The sequence below is a fragment of the Dipodomys merriami genome, unplaced genomic scaffold (assembly GCF_024711535.1).
Source record: "Dipodomys merriami isolate MVZ:Mamm:240054 unplaced genomic scaffold, mDipMer1.0.p SCAF_1276, whole genome shotgun sequence".
In the NCBI taxonomy this organism is placed as follows: domain Eukaryota; kingdom Metazoa; phylum Chordata; class Mammalia; order Rodentia; family Heteromyidae; genus Dipodomys; species Dipodomys merriami.
In genome coordinates this window covers 126979-147738 of record NW_027202578.1, presented here as the reverse complement: position 1 = coordinate 147738, position 20760 = coordinate 126979, and positions in this window count along the sequence as shown.

Below are 20760 nucleotides of genomic sequence, written 5' to 3'. Positions count from 1 at the left end.
ATAATGCTGGCTGTAGGTTTGTCATATACAGCCTTTATTGTTTTGAGGAATGTCCCATGGATTCCTATTTTTAACAGAACCTTCATAATAAAGGGGTGTTTGAAATTGTAAAATGCTTTTTCTGCACCAATTGAGATAACCATGTGGTTCTTATCTTTGCTCCTGTAGATGTGATGAATTTTATTAATTGATTTGCATATATTGTGCCAGCTTTGACTCCCTGAAATGAATCCTGTTTGATCGTGGGGTATGATTTTTAGGATGAATTGTTGAAATCGTTTGGCAAAAATTTTGTTGGGAAGTTTTGCATCAATGTTCATCAAAGAAATGCGTCTATAATTCATTTTCTTTGAAGAGTCCCTGCCTGGTTTTGGGATGTGGGTTATGAAGGCTTCATAGAATGTGTTCGGTAGTGAACTTTCTCTTTCATTGAAGATTTGGAGTAGCTCGCTTTGTTGTGAGCTCGCATTGAAGGACTTGTAGAATTCCACTGTAAAACCATATGGTCCTGGACTTCTCTGTTCCTGGGACGTCTCTTATTGCTGTTTCTATTTCAATGCTTGATATGGGCCTTTTAAGATGGTTTAACCAATCTTGGTTTAGTTTTGGCATGTCCATATTTGCTAGGAAAACGTCCATTTCTGCCAAGTTCTCAAACCTATTAGCATAAAGTTTTGAGAAGTATTCCCTTATAATGTTCTGAATCTTGGTTGTTTCTGTGGTTATGTTTCCATTCTCATCTCTGAGTTTATTTATTTGTGTGTGTTCTCTTCTTTTTCTGATAAGGCTTGTTAAGGGTCTGTCAATTTTGTTAATTTTTTCGAAGAACCTACTCTTTGTTTTGATGATTCTTTGTATAGTTTTTTTTATTCGAATTCATTTACTTCTGATTCACTTTTAATTTTTTATTTCCATCTACTTCATTGGGGTTTATCTTGCTCCTGTTTTTCATGGAGGTTCAGATGTCTCATTAAATTTTGGTTTCATATATCTCCAATTTTTGATGTAGTAACTCATAGCTATAAACTTGCTCCTGAGTACTGCCTTTGCTCTGTCCCTGAGGAGCTGGTAATTTGTGTGCTCATTGTTCTTGAATATCATGAATATTTTAATTTCCTTTTTAATCTCTTCTAAACTCTTCCATGACTCATGACTCAGCAGTGTGTTGTTCAGCCTCCATTTGTTACAGGACATTCTTTGTTGGCTTTTGGTGTTGAGTTCTAATTTTATTCACTTGTTGTCTGAGAGAATGAAAGATATAATTTTAATATTTCTGAATTTGGGCCAGTTTGCTTTGTGGCCTATAATATGGTCTATTTTAGAAAACGTTGCATGTGCTGCTGAGAAAAACATGTATTTTGATGCTGCTGGGTGAAATATTCGGTAGATGTCTGTTACATCTAGTTGATTTATGCAGTTGTTTAGATTAGCGATTTCTCTGTTTAATTTTTACCCTGTTGATCTACCTAGTGGGAAAGTGGTGTGTTAAAATCCCCAACATTTAATGCCTTTGGATCTATGTGGGATTTGAGGGAAAGTAGTGTTTCTTGGATAAATTTGGGTGATCCGTTGTTGGGCAAATAGATATTTAGAATTGTAATATCCTCCTGAAGGAGAGATTCCTTAATTAGTATGTAGCCACCTTCTTTATCTCTTCTCACCAATTTTAATTTGAAGTCTATTTTATCTGATATTAGGATTGCAACTCCTGCCTGTTTATGGGGGCCTTTTGCTTGATAGATTTTGTTCCATCTTTTCACATTGAATATGTGTTTGGTTTTGGGGGCAAGATGTGACTCTTGAAGGCAGCAGATAGAAGGATCTTGCTTTTAATCCAACTAGACAGTCTATGTCTCTTAATTGGAGAGTTAAGTCCGATAATGTTGAGAGAGAGGACTGAGAGGTATTTGGGAGTTCCTGCCATTTTATCCACAATCTTGGGGGCTGCAGCTACTGGTTACTCCCTATGATTCTTGGATTCTCAGTTTGGGTGCGGTTTCTTGGCCTTTATTGTGGTCTTGTTGGTTTTCTATATGTAGGACATCTTTAAGAATGTTTTGTAGGGCTGGTTAGGTGGAGATGTATTGTTTCAATTTTTCTTTTCTATGGAAGTTTTTTATTTGGCCTTCACTTATGTAGGAGAGTTTAGCTGGGTACAGTATTCTTGGTTGATAGTTGTTTGTCTTTAGAGGATGGCATACATCATTCTTGGCTCTTCTTGCTTTGGTTGTCTTTGCTGAGAAATCTGAGGTGATTCTGATAGTTTTCCCTTTATAGGTGATTGGTCTTTTCTCTTTGACAGCTTTAAGGATCTTTTCCTTGGTTTGAAATGATCCTGTTTGGATTAAATTGTAACAGTGGGATCTCCTATTCTGGTCTGGGCTATTTTGCGTTCTAAAAGCTTCTTGTATTTGAATAGGCCTATTTTTTTTGCATGTTTGGGAAGTTTTCTGCTAGGATCCTGTTAAACAAATTTCCCAACCATTATCTTCTGTTTCTAGGTGATCCTCTACACCCATTATCCTCAGATTAGGACTTCTGATGTTGTCTTCCAAGTGCTGAATAGATTTATTATAGTTCTTGAATTTGTCTTGGATGATTGTATGTTCTTTCTCTATAATGTCTAGTCTGTCTTCAATCCCCGAGATTTGATCTTCTGCATGGTCTAACCTACTGTCAAGTCTTTCTACTTTGTTTTTTATTTCTTTTCCTTCTAATTGGCCAGCTTTGATGACTTCAAATTCTTTGTTGAAACTTTGTTTTAGATCTTGTATGATCTTCTTTACTTCCTTAATTTGGTATTCAGTGTTTATTCTCAAATCACTTAGTTGATTGGTTATGGTTTCCTTGGACACCCATTCCTTCTGTTGTGTTACATTCAGCATTCCCTTTGTGGTCTTCCTGACTTTCTTAAGCTCTTTTTTAATGGATTCCATGAATGCCTTTAGTGATGTTTGTGTATTCTCATCCTGGTCTCTCAATTCCTGTATTACTCTTTGGTTAGCTTCCTCACGTTCACACAATTCCTGTAGTTCTCTTTGAGTGTTCTCAGCCTCCTCATGCCATTCCTACCTTTCCCTTTTTGTGTTTAAAGATGCTCATGCAATTCCTATATCAGAAATTTTAAATTCATACATATGCATACATATTTACATTTTGAGAAATAAAATTTCAACTGGTATTTTCTGCATCTTTCACTTTACCTGTCACCTACCCATTTACCGACACATTGATTTCTGTTTAGTCTTTGTAAAACACTGTTCTCTCATATAAGTACACAAAATTGCAAAACAAAATGTACAAAAAATATGTTATCATAAATACAAATGTAGTTTAATCCTTACCATTATAATTTGGAGAAAACATGCATTAAATTAATGGCATTGAATACTGCTCAAAAGGGGAGTCTAGGAGAATGTAGATGTGTGTGTGTGTGTGTGTGTGTGTGTGTGTGTGTGTGTGTGTGTGTGTGTGTTTTCCATGAGAAAATATCTGTTATCATACTCAATAAAATATAAAATGCATCTTTGACTAAGACACACACTGAAAGCATGGTGCATTCCACAAATGTATGTAAATGGGAGCCTATGTGTAAAAAAGCAGCCCATGCAGAAAAAATCTGAGATATTTCTCCAATTATGAAGCCAAAATCCAGAAGTGGAGATGGGGCTCAAGTGCTAGAGTCTCAGCTTTGTGCAAAAAGATGAAGCAAGAATTATAGTTCTAATTCCAGAAAATATTCTCATAATTAGCAAATAGGAAAAGTACTTTGATTATCTGTCACTCTTTTTCCACTTGTGTGTCTCAAAATGAATCCTGGGCGTTGTCTCTGAGCCCTTCAGTTCAAGACGAACAGTCTACCACTTGAGCCACAGCACCACATGGGGTCTTTTGGTTGTTCATTGGAAATAACAGTCTAACAGTCTTTCCTTGCTTAGGCTGTCTTTGAAGTGTGGTCTTCAGAATGAGTCGTACACAACCCTATAACCATGGGAATAGGTCCTCATCCATGTCAGCACAGTTATATCTGTCACCATATTCAGTAAAATACACATTACCTCCATGAATTAGACACGAAATAAGGAGAAGGATTGCACTGAACGCAAGATACTGTCCATACATGTAGGTCAATATATATCCTATGTTTCAAGGATGACTCTATGCTTATCGTGGCCCTCCCTGGGGCTCGATGTCAGGTCCTGGGAATGGACTAGTGCCTCATTTGCTCACAGGATAGTGTCATCACCATGACCCTTTCACCAATTGGCCTGCTGGGTTCTGAGTTCAAATCCCAACAGTCCCGAAACATGAATCCTGATATGAGAAGCTCATCAATTCACCTGCTTTAGTGTCCTGTGAAAATCCTAGGTCTCAGCTAGGATGGAGAAGGCATAGGCAACTCCATGGACACGGGAATAGGTTGCCATCCATGTCATTACAGTTATATCTTCAGATCACAACCTCCTGAGAAGCTAGGGTTCCAGGTGTGATCCACCGACATCTGGCCTATTGTTTTTGCCAGTCCTGGGGCTTGATCTTAGGACCTGGTTACTGTATCTGAGCTTCTTTTTTCTCAAGGCTATTGCTCTTCCACTTGAGCCACTCCAGAGCTCCTGAATTTTTCTGAGTTTGTGGCACTGAGGATTCAAACCCTGGCATCCATGCATGGTGACCAAGCTCTCTACCACTAAGCCACATTCCCAGCCCCACTCTTAAAATTTTATACCATAACTTGCCTATCCTCAAGAAAAGGCTTCTGAGTGTAAATCATCTAAAGAAATCCCTATAGGAAATTGTCCAAAGATAAATGAAAAAGCTCATCCTGGGGACTGGCTCTAAACATGTGATGTCTGTGACAAATGCCTCCATTTAATTATGTATTATGTTTCAACACTTAATAAAGTATTAATGAAAAACGAGTCAATGACCTAATTTATTGTGTATAATTTTATAATAGTTGTACAAAACATAATAAATATTATATGTATAATAATACTAAATACAATAAACCATCAAATGAATAAATTAAATAAAAAATCAATAATAATATCCATAATAAACATGCAAATGTACATATATATCATATATTACACATGTATAGAAATATATTTCACATTGCAGAGCCTTAATGCAGGCCCTGGGAACTCTAGCTTGAATTTCTTTTTTTCAAGGACTATGAACTTCCCCTTCACCAATGGTGTAAAAGAGTTACCTGGACAGTGAGCTCAAATCCCATCAATGGCAGAAATACTGGCCCCAATTCCAAGACAGTGACTTAATGTTATTAATGGAAGCAGTTATCTGCGAAGATTTTATTTTCATTAACAATGATCTATTTGTTCCATTATATAAATTTAACATATTGTTTGTTTCACAGTAGACTAATATTTATAGAATTTCTTTCCTTTGGAGACCAGGTTCTGCAGTGTAGAACAGGCTTTCCTCGCCTTCTTATTTTCCTGTGTCAGGTTCCTGAGTATTAGCTGGCATTACCATTATATTTTGCACAGTAGAATATTACGGTGAACAGCTTTAACCCATATATCTTCATGAGCATGAATGAATTTCTTGCGAAAATGTTATAAATAGAGTTATTGAGTGAAGCCAATTATAGTAGGCATGCCTGTAATCCCAACATCCAGGAGGATTGTTAGTTTAAGAGCAGCCTGAGTTACACAACAAGTCCCTTTTAAAACAAACAAAAAAAAAACAACAACTGGTGAGCTTGGAAGAAGGAAAGTATGGTAAAGTGGGGTGATAGGAATATACAAAATTGTGTGTGTGTGTGTGTGTGTGTGTGTGTGTGTGTGTGTGTGTGTGTGTGTGTGCTTGTGAAGGTTCTAGGGCTTGAACTCAGGGCCTGGGCACTGTTCTTGAGGCTTATGCTCCAGTCTAGCACTCTACCACTTGAACCAAACTCCACCTCAAGCTTCTTTAGAGGTCATTGGAGATGAGTCTGATCCAGCTTCCTGTCCAGGCTTAGAAACTTGATCTTCTTTTTTCAACCTCTTTTGTAAGTAGGATTAGAGGCATGTTGTATTACTTTTAAGTAATATAGTAAATATCATGCCAGTTTATACACCTTCTAGAAGTTTTTGAGTGTTGCACACACACTTAAGATAAGACCAGCTCCATGTTTGATGACATCCAGATCTCATAATCCCGTGAGATAAGTATTGTTATGCTCACTTTACCTGAGAAGAACTTGAGATCCAGAAAGTTTAGTTAATTTTGACTCCCTAGCTACTATACAGTGGATCCTGTATTCAAGCCCAACTAGTTCTGATAATTTCAGAAAACATGGAGTTATCATATAGTCTAGTCAACATGTGTTCTAGCATGTACTGATCTTTGCAAGTACAGTTCTGTGTCTGACAGATTACTTTTCTCTGTCTTTAACTGTTTACACCCCCTTTCATAAGCTACGGACAGCACAAATGATGAGAAGAGCCATTTTTGAACGGGAAATTGATACTGGGGATTGACCTTGGTATCACATACATATTAATCTGATCTTCCATTTGAGTTATGCCTCCAGCAATATATTTCTGTTTTTTCTTTTGTATTATTATTATAAAGGCCAGTTACACAGACGTTACAGTCATATGTCAGGTATGGATATATATCTTTTTGGAAAGGTCACCCATTCCTTTGCTCCTCAATTTTTCTCTCTCACAAGTTTGGTTATATTAACTGTCTTCTCCTTCTTCTTCATCTCTTCCTCCTCCTCCTCCTCCTCCTCCTCCTTCTTCTTCCTTCTCCTCCTCCTCATTCTATTATTATTATTTTTTTATTTTTATTATTTTTATTGAGCTGTATTGGGTTTAGTTAGATTCGTTTGGTAATGGTTACATTTCTTTTCTTTTTGTTTTTGTTTTAGTCAATACTGAGGCTGGAACCCAAGACCTGAACACTGTCTCTGACCTCTTTTGCTGAAGAATGGCAATCAAATTGAGCCACAGCTTTAATTTCCTGTGTGCATTTCTTTTTGGACAATGTTTCCCTTTCCTTTCATCTCTTCCAGTTTTCCCGTGCTTCCCCACAAACAAGTTGCATAGGTCATTTTCAACATAGTACCAATTGAATACCACTTTTGCACATGTTCATCCTTTGTCCCTCCTTTTCTATGATGCCTTTAACTTCTCAAAGAGAGGTAAATTTTTTTTTAAAATGTCAAAAATGAAAGAAAATGAAGAAAAATACCATCTTGTTTCTGTTTACTGGTCACTGGTTATTTTTGAGATAGGGTTTGTGTGTGTGTGTGTGTGTGTGTGTGTGTGTGTGTGTGTGTGTGTGTGTGTGTGTCTGTGAATACTGGGGCTTGAACTCAGGGAACTGACCTTTAGCTTTTTTACTCAAAGGTAAGTCTACGACTTGAACCAAATTTCCACTTCTTCATATTGAATAGTAAATTGGAGATCAAGGTTTCACAGGTTTTTTTTCCTACCTAGTCTAGCTGCAATTCACTTTCCTCAGATCTCAGATTTCTAAATAGAGAGAGTTACAGGTGTGATCCACTGGTGGTGTTATGCCTACTTTCTTTTTGTTAAGTAGTTGAAATGTAAAAGACAGTTAAACCGATAGTAAAAACGAACTCCATTTAACTTTGCCAACTTCATTAAATTTTAATATTTTGTCACATTAGATATGTACAGGAAAATACTTTTGTAAATGCATCTGCAATTTGGTTTTCATCTGTGTTTTTTCCTCATGATGAACTTGATTTTATACCTTTTTATCTACTAAATATTGATGAGAATATGTCCAGAGGGCATTATTGATCCTTTGTTGGCTTTCACAAGGAAATGGTGCAAGCTAACACTTGTGATAAATTTGCGTGCAGGATCCCGATGATATATCCACATTCTTAACCAGAAGACAGTAGAGCCTGTTACAAATCATCTAGATCTGACAAAACCCTGACTCAGGCCTTGTTACCACCTTCCTGTAGGTCCTCTTAGAGTGCAATCCTGACACTTCAGTGACCGTGACAGAGCCCTGCTGGACGTTCTCAGGACACAGTCAAGGTCACCATTCAGGTGTGGCACCTACAGTGTGATGAGAGATTGTTGACTGCTTCCTGTGATGGAACAGCACAGGAAATGTTAAATCCTTAATCTGTTATCAGTCCAGATGGCTCCTCATTTAGCATTCGATCCTAAGATTTAAGGAGAAATCAAACTCTTTCTTCCTTCTACCAGTTGTGGACCTGTTTTTCTTCTGCTGTTGTCATATTCTGTGGAAAGAGCTCTATAAGCCATTTTGCTTATTCTAGGCCCTTAGGGTAAGTCTGGCTCTTATATTTAGACAAAAAGAAATGTAGTGATAAAAAATAGCAAACAACATTTTTTTCTAGTCTAGTTATTACCCAAATATGTTTTCAAATTCTACAAATAATTCTTATTAGTAAGAGGCACTTAATTAACAGTCACTTTCTCAAACTCCTAGGTTCCTCAGTGAGCTGTGTGAGAGAAACCACAGCGAGTTTTAAGCCTCCTCCAGCCGAACTTCTTGGTCAGGGAGAAGTGTCTCTATTATAGGCCTCCAAATGGAACAAAGAATACTTCTTATACCTCAGATTACATGTCCAAGCTATACATACCAAAGAAAGCTAAGGACAAGACATTAATCTGACTTGGGAACAATGCAGATCACAAACATGAATTCTAAGTAAATAGAAATGAAATTTCCTTTATTCATATAATACAATTAAAAGAGCTACTTTTGTCATTATCACTTAATTGTGGTTATAGGTACTTATTACTAGCTTATTGAAAGTCCTCAAAAACTCTTTGACATGAACTCAGAAGTAATGTGGTTATTACATCAGCTTGAAATTTTATGAAAAAAAACTTTTTTAATTTTTATGTTTCTAAAAATAGATTTTATTACAAAGCTGCTGTACAGAGGGGTTACATTTACATAAGTAAATTACATTTCTCATTGAACATTGTTACCCACTACAGATTTTTTCTCCCTCTGTCCCATCCCTTCACTCCTCCACCATTACATTGTAAATTTAATTTCTCCCATAGTGTCCTGTGAATATCATTGTTGCAATGGGTCAGCTTTTGAACTTCTTTCAGCATTTTGTTATTTCCCTTCCCTTCTTCCAATCAGATAAATGCATATACAGGATGCAGGGTACCAAAATTAAAGAAAGGAATTGCCATGGATTAATCCAATAGGAAAAGAAAAATGACATAAAGTAAGAAGTAAGAACTACCTGCAGTATATTGGTTATATCAAACTTGACAACTAAACAAAAGATGACTTGCTGTTTCTATGTCTTGCCGTTCATTTCAATTAGCAACATTTTGTATGGTCATATATATGCTCATAAACTTGATCTATTATGATCCACTTTCAGGAGTAACAGGCTAATGCTAACCATTGCAAATGAGGGAAATCATAGAGTTCATGTTTCTTTGGGCCTGGCTTGCTTCACTTAACATGATTTTTTCCAAGTCTTTCCATTTTCTTACAAAAGGGACGCTGTCATGCTTTCTGATAGAAGCATAAAATTCCATTGTGTAAATATACCACATTGTCTTGATCCATTCATCTATTGAGAGGCAATTGGGTTGGATCTGTAGCTTACCTATGGTAAACAATGCTCTAATGAACATAGTTGTTCTGGTAGCTTATTATGCCCTAGTTTGAGATCGTTTGGATAAATGCAGAGGACTGGGATTGTTGGATCTCTAGTAGGAAGAACCCCACTCAGGCAGGCAAGCCCACCTACTCGTCCAGAGTGACAGAGCCCACCACAACAAAGTTGTTAACCAGGAAGCAATTTTATTGAGAAGGTTCCTACACTGACTTGTCAGGGCCCCAGCACAGGCTCGGGAGCTGATAATACGACCCCTAGCAGCCCATGTACTTTGGTTTTTAATGGCAAAATTCACAAAGTCAAGCCTGGTCACGCAGGGTGACCAATGAGATTGTCACAAACACAAAAGTTTGCACAGTCATACTAGACCTCACACAGGTGATCAATGAGGTTACAGTTTGTCACATAATGGCTGTTTAAACCAGCCTAACACTTTTGGTTTAAATGACTCACAAAGTCATTGGGTAAGGTGAAGCACACACAAAAGGCAGAGTTTACAGTAATCATACACAAAGGAGGAGTTTAGTGGAGTTTACCATAAGCACGTGAAATATGTGGAGATATATCCAGTAGAAGCCAAATTACAAGCTATCTGTTTTATTGGTCAGTCTGTAACAGAACAATCAAGGTGGGTTAGATTGTTGGGGGGGGGAACATAGGGGCATTCTTTACATTCCAAGAACTGGGCTGGTTGGAGCCAAGATCTAGTAAACCTATTTTTAAAGTTGTTTTTTTTTTCTCTAAAATCCCTAAAGCAAAAGCAAAGCCTGGAAAGAAACTGTATCAGCTCAAGTTTCCTCTCAGGGCCTACTTCAGATCTCAGGGGAGATCTATGTTTAGTCTTTTGAGGAACCTCCATACTGCCTTCCAGAGTGGTTGAACCAGCTTACATTCCTACCATCAGTGTAGTAGTGTTCCCATTTAGCCACATCAACCGCCGCATCAGTTATTGTTTGTTCTCTTGATAATGGCCATTCTAACTGGGGTGAGTGGAATCTAAATGTGGTTTTGGTTTTGATTTGCATTTCTTTCATGATCAGTTATGCTGAGCATCCCCCTTCTCTTTCTGAGAAACCACACTATTTCAGGTTTGTAGTGTCTCAACAGAGGCATAGAAACTTGTAATATTGTATGCTTTTTGTTGTACATTCACTTCACTTAGAGCTTCCAATGACTCCTATAACACATAGTTAAGTTTTATATTATTTCCCTTACTGAAAAAAACACCTATTTTCCAAAAGCATAGAAAAAAATCCCTTTGTCATGGGTCTCAGTGAATTCTAAGGAAGATTCTTTACTGGGAAACTTTATTTGGTTGCTTGTTCGTTACATAGCTTAAACACATGTTAAATTTGGGGTTTCCCCACCAAATCTTCAACAAACCAGAAACTATGTTGTCTCAATGGATTTTGCCTTAACAGTGACAAAATATTTTGACATATTTTTGATTTGGTGTTTTGGAGGTTTTTGGCTTTTGGCTAGACTCAGGCTTGAACTGAAGGTCTGGAGCTCTCGCTTAGATTGTTTTACTCAATGCTGTCACTGTGCCTCTCGAACCACATCTCCACTTCTGGCTTTTTGCTACTTAATTGAAGATGAGAATATTGAGAATTTATTAGCTTGGGTTGGCATCAAACTGTGATCCTCAGATCCCACCCTCCTGAGCAGCTAAAATTACAAGAATGAGCCAGAACCTGGATATATTGAGCTCCCTATGAAACTTAAACAATAGCACATAATTCTGAAGCATGTATGAATGGTTATGTATTTCAAAATTAGTTAGAAAAATATATTCCTAAAAAAATCTAGCCCTTTATGTGCATGTGTGTGAATGTGCTAAGGAAAACGAGGATGTATCTACTGATTTTGAGGAAAGGGTTCACCTAGGGCTTTTCACAGACTGAGCTACGCTGTACACAATGCTTGAGACTAAAGGTGAGGTAAATGATGATATCATCCCATTCATCTACATCCCTTGCTAACATAAGCAGATACTGTGGTGTTGTCAGGAGTATTTGGTATATGAAAGCCATTACTGGGGCTTGAATTCAGGGCCTGGATTCTGTCCCTTAGGTTTGCACTCTACCATTTGAAACATAGCTCAGCTTTCTTCATTACTGTTTAATTGGTAGTAAGAGTCTTTTTGTTCAGTTGGCTTAAACTGAGTTTCTCATAGCTCAGGGTTCTGAGTAGCTAGTTTTCCAGGCCTGAGCTTCCATTGCCTAGCTTTTGATTATTACTTTCACAAGATACATGTACACACACATTCCTTGCATTCAAAAACCTCACTGTTCAGGCTGACTGACAAGTTGTGAGGAAAGATGGTTGAATGGATAAGTTACCCAATGGGCCTCTAGCCCCATTAACATCATTCTGGTCAGTAAGTACATATTTCCATTTTCACACTGCCTTTTAAAACAGGAGCTCATGAAATGTTTTGATAAATTTGTAAATATTATCTCCCAAACAGGAGATATTATTTGAATGTATTTGATAATATTTCAGATTGGGGTGGTCTTGTGTTTGGATATCTATGGGCAGAAGACTTCCAACTGGGCTTCAGGAACAGAGATGATGCTTCTGTCTGCTGGTTGCAGAGAGGAAGGTTTTCTTTCTGGCCAGGCTTTGAATTGAGATCCTTTCATCCTAGACTTCGAAATAGCTAGGATAACAAGCATAAACCACCACCAACTGGCTTGTTTTAGAGCATTAATTGTTTTCCGTTCATTACTTTTTATCCTGGAAGGTTGATCTAGACAGGCTGCTTGTACCTCATGATGAGGTGATTTAAATAATAACCTTTGCCTCTGGCATTTCTGAAACTCATTTCCTCAGTTCTAGGCAAATAAAATTGTTGTAAAGCCAATAGCAGTTTCCTTCTGTAATGTTAGGTCATTTATTTAAATCTCTTAACCTTTCCTTTGGCAAAACAATCAGGATGTTTTGTAAAACCCTACTTCTTGAGAGTATTATAGTGAGAAGTTATCATGTGCACACTTTCATATAGTCTCTCCTTTTATAAACATATGTTATATGATTGGGTGGAAGAATGATGACTATTGAATTAATTTGATAACCACTCTAGAATTGTTAAGCCTTAATGCTTATTAAATCAAAAGATGATTAAAATATTCAGAATAGTGGAATGTGGCTACTACTTATTTAATGTATTTGGAAAATGATCCGAATTCTTATGATTAATAAAATATATCTTCAAATTTCCAGTGGCACACTGCTATGCTAACTGGGAGGAGACAGTGGTGATGCCAGGGTTTGAAAGCTGGAAATGAAGCAACATATCCGGGTAGAGCATTTGCTAAGGATAAAATTTCCAAGGCTCATACCAATTATATTGAATTAGAATGCTAAGTGATGAATGACAGCACCAAATTTTATTTGTTGGCTTCCTTGTTTTGTGAAGTCCTAGGATTTGGACCTAGGGCCCGGGTCCTGTCCCTTAAGTTTTCCTCAAGGCTAGTGTTCTACCAGTTGAAACACAGATTCATGTCCATATTTTTGGTGGTTAATTGGAGATCAATCTTACCAAATTCCCTCTTTGGGCTTGCTTTAAACCTGATCCTCAAATATCAGCCTCCTGAGTAACTAGGATTCCAGTTGTGAGCCACCTGAGCCCAGCTAGAATCACAGTTTAAAAGTATTATTTACTGAATCAGATGTGTCTGACTACTATTTTAGCACTTTGTTTCCAGTGGGTCAAATTTAAACTAAAATCAGAACTTTTCTTCTTGTAATCGACAGCATCCAATATATATCAAATTTATTCCTATCTTCATTTCTGATGTTTTTCTTTTTTGAACTTTTCCATTCTTATTTCACAAGCAAACATGTCAGTTAAGTTTTCCTTTTCTGAGGCTAGTCAGTTCCATTCCCATCAATGGGGGATGTACATACTGTTCTTTCTGCTTGGAGTACCTGCTCCTAGATAATTGCCTGGATGATGGCTCTCATATCAACATCCCTCATCAATGTGAAGTTGTTGCCAAAAATAACCAATTTCATGTCTCTGATTTATAGAAATTATCATTAACATTTCTGGTTTTAAATCCTCAAAGAAACAACTGCCCAATAAACAAGTGGGCGAAAGACTTAAAGAGAAACTCCTGTGAAGAAGAAAGAAGGATGGCCAATAGACACATGAAGAAATGCTCAACGTCCCTAGCCATAAAAGAAATGCAAATCAAACAAACATTGAGATACCACCTCACTCCAGTTAGAATTGCAAAAATCAAGAACTCTAATAACAACAGATGCTGGAGGGGATGTGGAAAGAAGGGAACCTTACTTCATTGTTGGTGGGAGTGTAAATTTGTTCAGCCACTTTGGAAAGCAGTATGGAGGTTCCTCAAAAGACTCCACATAGAACTCCCGTGTGACCCAGCAATCCCACTTTTGGGCATTTACCCAAATGTTTACAAACAAGACCACACTAAAGCTACCAGCACATCTATGTTTATTGCAGCATTATTCACCATAGCTAAGACCTTGAACCAACCCAGATGCCCCTCAGTAGATGAATGGATCAAGAAAATGTGGTATATATACACAATGGAATTCTGTGCCTCCATCAGAAAGAATGACATTGCCCCATTTGTTAGGAAATGGAAAGACTTGGAAAAAATTATATTAAGCGAAGTAAGCTAGGCCCAAAGAAACATAGGCCCCATGGTTTCCCTTATTTGCAATATCTAGTATAGGTATGAGTCAAGCGGAAAAAGTCAGATAATGTGATATTAGGAAAATGAACCCTTAAATATGTATTTTAATGTTTTCGTTTCTTTCATGCATGTGTTTCTAACGCATTTATAAGATTATTTCTTTGTTGTTTTGTATGTCCCTCCCCCACAGTGTAACCCCTGCTTTCACTATATTTGATGTCAGTATAACATGTGAAGGAGATGGGGACAAACAAGTCGTTTAAGGATTCAGGTGGACCTGTTGCAACAATGAGAAGTACAAAATGTCATGTCAAAACCAGCTTTACAATGTCGGTGTGTGGGGGGGAGGGGGGTATGATTAGGTGGGGGGGAAGGGGGAGGCTGGGAAGGGAGGTGAAGGATAAACAAAGGAAAAGGCTGCAATGCTTGGTAAGAAATGTATGCATTATCCTGCCCATGTAATTGTAACCCCTCTGTACAGTATGTTCACAAATAAAATAAAATAATAATAAAAAAATAAAAAATAAACATATATGAATAAAATTATCTAAAAACTAAAGTTCTAATCAGGGTCTAAGGATTTATAAAGAAAATTTGGTAACTCCTCAGATTATTGAATTTTTTTGTAGTAATAAAATAAACCCAGTATTTAATCATGTGGATTATAAAAAGGCTTTAAGTGATCGAATATATCAAATAAACAGTATATTTTGTTGAATATTAAAAAAAATACTTAGTATGTTCTCTGATATGGTCTATTGCTATGGAATTGCTTGTGAAAAAAAGTGTTCAAGTTGTTTTAAAAAGACATTTTTATTCTGGATTCTCTTGCTCTTTTGACAATAAAAGGAATGGAAAGCAATTTAAAAATCGTTTTAAATGATGCACCTATTGAAATATAATTGGTGGAATCATACTGCTAAGAGTTGCACCAAATCCCATATCAGGTCAGCTATTACCTTTTCATTTAGTTTAAAATGACCCTACAGAATGGCCTCTCCTACTATGCAGAGTGGCATGCAGTAATTTAGCTTTTAAAATGCTCTTTGTGTACCATATTTTCCTTTTCTTAGATGAAATGTCAATTGTATAGCACTGGACTCAGAAATAAAGGTGATTGCTATCAAAAAAAAAAAGATTTCTGCTTTTCTTTTCAGCATGAAATTAGTGAGGAGAGAGCACATTCACTTCTGTTTCTCCAACACCTGTAATTGTGCCTAGTCCTTAGTGCTCAGGAGCCTTACATGGAGATCAGCCTTCTCCAACTCAATTGATCCTAGCTTCTGGTCAGGAGAGCTCTTCACGCTGAAATTTGGTGGCCAATAATCATTCCCTCTCATTCTTCGTGCTTATTGGTGTTGTTGAGTCCACTTCAGGGCCAAATCAGTGCCTGATACCTATTTCCTGCTATGGCAAAGTTGGCTGTGCCATCATAGAAATTACAGCCATTGTATTGTTAAGCTGTGTGAGGACACCCACCCCCACACAATTTCCCAGGAGTCCATTCAAGAATTCAGCAACCAAACTATCACCAGATCCTGATCAACTCAGAGTGTGTGTCCATTTCCTTAAAAAAAAAAGAAAAAGAAAAATTCAAGACATGCCTTTGATGATTTGCCATTCAATTACTGAAACAGAGTATATAATTTTATGTATTTGTATGTCTTTGACCATCTCTCTTGAGTCCTTGCCATATTTCTATGTGTTTGCAGTTTGGGAACGGAAATAAGTTTTAATTCAATATAGTCAGAGACTATAGTGCAGAAGGCTCTTTTTAGAACCTTTTGGAGGGAATACCAACTCTCCATCTGATGTTCTACAGATGGCCATCTTCGTACAGGTACTGAGTAGACTGTCATAAGATCAGAGGCTTGTACTGATTTCTACTAACTTTCCTCTGGGGTCACGGAGTGTGATGCCACTGCATATGTGTCTCTTTGCTACACTGGAGGGCCCAGGCCTTCTCGGAAAATCTAAGGCTTGTGGTAAGAAATAATAGAACTCAGAACCCAGCTTCTCACATCACTAGGATTACAGGCCTGAGTTTCATGGACTCAACTTTTTTATACATACTGTAGTCAATTTCATAATACTCACTTTCATTATATTCACTTCATAGACAGATATATACAAATATATGTATATAATAATTCATCTATTTATAACCAGTGTTATATCTAGAAACACACGTATATATATTCATATAACTATAATAAAATTATATCATTTCTTTCCCCAATAATATTTACACTAATGTTTTATGCAAAAAAATACTGAAGACTAAAACGTTTAATGGCTTTGTAATTTGAAAAGTCATATTCAATCTTATATATTATATAAAATAGTGTATATTACATAAAGAATATAACGTATTTACATAAAACTGATTTAATTGTGGAGTTTTTTCTTCCTGATTTTTTGTTTGTTCACATCTGTAAGCCTTCTTTCTTCTATTGATGATGGTTTATACTTTCCAGTATATATATATATATATATATATATATATATATATATATATATATATATATATATATATATACATTATATATTTTGTCAAATATTTTCAGAACTAAGTAGACTTTTTATATTATTGGAGCCAAATTTTTCTTCCATATTTGTCCAAAGCACAATGAAGTTGTATACAGATTGGAGCTCACTGTTGGAAGCGTGTCCCACATACCACTATAAGTATTGTGGCATTTATACCAATTGACAGATTAACTTTCTAGGACATCTGATCTGCTATGTCCTAGACCTTTTGTAGCCACTTTATCACCCCATGCTGGCATGGCCTGGCTTCATTGCCACTCCCTGTGCATTTAACAGTTCCCATTATATCCAGTAGGATCTCTTGTACAGCCTCCTTTCACTCTGTGTTTTCCCTCCCACAGAACACGTATTCACGATGCTTCAGATTATAAGTTTAAAAGAAAATATATCAAGAATTCTAGAATATGTCAAAAAATTGACATTTTAATAAAGTTCAAAAAATAAATAGAATGAACCTTTTACAACAATCAGGACAAAAAGGAAAAGAAGGATTTTCTCAGAAGGGGAGAAGGAATCTCGAAATCTAGATTGGTCTCTAAGTTGCCTTCAGGCAGAAATTCTGCCTCAGAGTCCTCAAAGGGACTTCATTAAAGACAGGATTTTCTTCCTGAGTCCAGGTAAGGACAGATTCTAATTTCTCAATTGGAAATTGGATCTCCTGCAAGAGGACAGATTGGTCTGGGTATTCTGTGAGGGAAGATTCCCTGACCTCATCTAAATATAGATTTTGGACCTCACTTATTGGTTCTTCTCAGCATAGAGTGGGGTCATTTTCCATTAATATACATTTACCCTGAACACCATGACGTGTTTTTTTTGACCGGTTTGGAGCTGATCTAGCTGGATTGTGAACATCAATGGGAAACATTCTGGATCATCTTGTTCCTTGGTGTTATGTGCCGGTACACCTGCATAACATGTGGGGTTCAAAACCAGTGGATTGCCCACAGGACTCAAAATCTACAAATTGAAGAAAAAAAACCCTCTACCTTCACATGCTTTCTGGAGATCAGTGATGGATTCTGATCTCCATCAGTCACTATAGACGATATCACTGATGGGTTCTTTGTCTGGAGTTCTGCAGGAGCTGCTCTATGGTGATGCAAACCTGAGAATGGAAATAAGTACAGGAGTCTTAGAGTAGACCCTAGAAGTTAAGGTGTGACTAAACTTCCATGAGGATCGAATGGGGGAAGCTGTAGAATTTGAGTTTGGACTGAACACTGATGAGAAGGTAGGGTGTTTAAAACAAGTGGCTACTTCTAAGTTCTTTTAAAAGGAGAACAATTATTACCTGTCATAGAATATCCATAAAATGACATTTTTGTCAAGCTGGGGAGTACTAAGGGCTCTTGGCCAATCAGGACCATCCCTAGAGATGCAGATTCCATACCTACTCAAGGATTTCTTCCACTTTTTCTTGGTCTTATGGGTCATGGGTTCCTCCAGCTAGTCCAGAAGAATGTGTAAGCCGAAGAGCAAGTCTGAAGAGGTCATGTTGAGCTTGACATATTATGTAAGTTCTTTAGGATGTCATGGTCCTTGGACGTATAGAAATCATCATGGTAGAAGTCCATCCACATAGGGAGGATGGAACAAACATTGCTGTGGTAAGATTGATGACAAGGAAAATCAGAGCCCACCCTCCCCATTCTGAGTCTTGTACTATATCCTCTGTCTGACAGGACTTGTTGTTGGGAAGTGGGAAGAAACACCTGCAAGCAGGATGCTCCTCACAACCCACTTCTAGAAATTTCTCAAATATAATCCCCTAAAATTCTCCCTATAATAGGAAGAAAATGTTGTTTCCCTACTGGATCTGGCTTGCTGTACATAGCCCTCCCTGTCATCCCTGAGAGTCCAAAACTATGTAATCTGCTATCCTCTCAAGTGCCAAGCCTCAATCCCCTAGTGAAAATCACAACTGGTGAGCAAAGAAGAAAGTTGACTTTGATTCAGAAACCTCAAACATACCAAGTTTTCAAAGACAAAACTTCTCTTTATGCCAACATCCACTTACTTTTTCACTTGTTCATCTTCTTCCCAGTTACGGTAGAAGGATCAGTACCAATGGGAGGAGAGTAAGAAGTTAACTCTATGCTTCTGCTTTTCTGAATTAACATGACACACATGGGACCGGCTATGTCCCACATGGTAATGTAAACATGACAGACAAAAAATAGAGTTATATCTATACAATTTCATGGAAATTCTGTTCGGATGCTTATATGCTTCCAAATACATACACAATGGATCATGCCTCTAAACCTACTAATCAGGAGAGTGAGATCTGAGGATCACAGTTTGAACCCACTCTAGTTTGTAAAATTCTAAAGACACTTATATTCAATTAAGCAGCCAAACGCAAGAACTGTACCTTGGGCTCAATTGGTAGAGTGCTACAAATCGGACAACACTCAGGCCCCAGATTCAAGTTCAAGTTGCATCCTTACTTATGTATATATTTCTTCAAAGGCCTCCAAGGTAGTTATTTCCTAGGTGAGGGTGAATATTGGGTGCAACTTGCTCATTCCTTTAATCCTAGTCTCTCAGCATGCAAATTTCTAAACTTCCACTAGCTTATGTGGCAAATGAAATATTCTAGCAGCCCAGTAATAAGAAATTAAGCAAGGAGTGCACTTCTTTGTCTCAAGCCAAGTTCCTTTGATAAGAACCCAGTGAAACAGTCTCAGAGAGGTAGCAATTATTCCAATACTCTGTCAGGGGGTCTCATCAGCCCTGGGTTTGTTGGTCATGGGGCTTGAACTCTGGGCTTCAGTGCTATCCCTCAGCCCTTCAGCTCAGGAGGAGCTCTCTTCCGCTTGAGCCACAACACAACTTCCAGTTTTCTAGTGGTTTATTTGAGATAAGAGTCTCATGGGAGTTCCGGGAAGATGGCGGAGGAGAAGCTGGAATCTGAACAAGCTCTCGCATAGAAAGCAGCTTTAGAGTTCCAGTGAACAGTCCTAAGCCAGAGAATCACACCAAGTGTGCCATCACAGGACAGAGAGTTAGACAAGAGAGGGGAAGCCAAGGCAAGTGGTCGCCAGCAGCCGCCACGGCGGCGGCGGCGGCGAAAGGGTCGCAAGCGGCAGAGACCACAGCCGGGGGCCATACCTGAGCGCTCACACAGAGAGTCCGGGACGAAGGAGCCAGACGCAGCGGCCGAGCGGATTCTACTCAACACCAGCAAGAACCAACAAAGAGCGGACATCTTCACCCTGCAGCTTGCAGACCAGAGACGACCCAGGATCCAAGACTCGGCACCAGAGACGACCCAGGACCCAAGACTCAGCGTGAGTACAAGCCCGACATCCTCACTCCTCAGGGAGCAGAGGAAGGAAGGCCACCCCTCCCCCCCCAGCACCGGTGATCTCCATCTTGGATACCGACAAAGCTCGGAGTTGCTGCTAGCTTCAGCTCAGGCCTTGGAATAAAATGAGTCATTTAGCAGGTCACAAGAACTTAACGCCGAAGTGACCTGCCAGACTCAGCTCCATCCAGGGAAAAGTCACCCAGCACAGGCGCCAGCCTAGCCTCACTGGGTAACCAGAGCCAGAGGCTGCCCCTCCCTCTAGCAGCCACCACAATCAATTGAAAAACAGAAACCCTGAGAATGGCTCCAGGCTGGGCGCTGTGAGTTATCACAAAATAGCCCCAGGGAAAAGCTACTGTTTGCTGAAAGGCCTCAACTCCACCCAGAACCTAGCCTCATCACCACATCCCCCTCTTTTGTGACTCTCAAAGCAGACCACCCTCCCAGAAAACTAACCTGGGAGGGGGATCTCAAAATCTTGGGTAAAGCAGAGCATTTTTCTGCCTCTTCCAACCAACTGACTTAAGAAACCAATCAAGCCACAGGACCTCAAGCTGACCAGAGACTCCAAGAGACTGGTTGCAGACAAAAGGGAGATACAGGAT